Source organism: Cynara cardunculus (assembly GCF_001531365.2).
Source record: "Cynara cardunculus var. scolymus isolate 2C chromosome LG 12, CcrdV1, whole genome shotgun sequence".
Classification (NCBI taxonomy): Eukaryota; Viridiplantae; Streptophyta; class Magnoliopsida; order Asterales; family Asteraceae; genus Cynara; species Cynara cardunculus.
In genome coordinates this window covers 16870385-16871497 of record NC_037539.1, presented here as the reverse complement: position 1 = coordinate 16871497, position 1113 = coordinate 16870385, and positions in this window count along the sequence as shown.

The window sequence follows — 1113 nt, the reverse complement described above, 5'->3', positions numbered from 1 at the left end:
TTTATTACTTGGAAAGACGACGTTGGGCCGTATTGTATACTTGCTTTGTGGCCCAATTTCATTAAGTCTAAAGGTAAAAGATTTGACCGACCAGTAGGGTTTAGAAAAATAACAAGAATTTGTAAGAATTCTGGAAAAAAGGTTAAGCTTTATCGAATTATAATTGAATGAATAACTAACAAGGCTAAGGTTTCTTTAAATAGGCTAAGAAGCATAGTTAATCTAGGAAACTAATAACTATGGTAGCTAGATAATTATGCTTGCTAAATAATTATGGTAGCTAGATAATTAGTAAATAATGATAAAGCAAAAAAAAAGGAAATAAATATGAAAATAATCGAAGGTTCAGCCTGCATGGGTCAATGCGTCGGTCAAGGCACAGGTCAAGATGCGGCTTGCTGTCATGGCTTTGCTTGGTCTCGCTGCTCGTCGATCTTCGGGCTAACTAATCTACATCAGAAATCCATTGAACTTCCGACAAGGATGGGAACTAGAGACCGGGTCAAGGACTGGTAGTCCAAGTTTGGTCTTTTTCTCCTATTAGTCGTAGGCTACATTTTCATCGATTGACTCCTTCCTAGTTTTTAGTCCACAGGCCTTTTTCTTGTATTTTTGTTCCATAATAATTTTTCTGACCCTTTGGTCCCAACTCCCAAAGGTGTGCAAATGAACAAAGATTTGACACTAATTGTCACTCATTAAAAAGAAGAGAATTTTGACTTTTAATAATTTAATTATTCTTTAGATTTTATTCCAAAAATTAAAACTCAAGTGTAATTAACTTCCTTTCCTTAACTAAATCTGATGATGATAGATTTGCTTGCCTCTAAAGAGATAACCTCTAAAGCAATAATAAAGCTTGTTTGCTAAAGCTATATGCAGGGTCCGATCTACTACGGATCGGGGGGTATCGTGCTACCACTTACTCGAATAATCATAACATAAATTATTTAGGAGTATAAGAGGTGCACCCACTTAATTTTGACGGGTGCATCGAACTTTTTTATATGAATACCATTTTGATTTGAAACATATTATTGATTATTGTCTTGATTCCCTTGAAATCTAGATTATTATTTAGTTATTGTTATTCCTTAAATTCTAGATTTACCT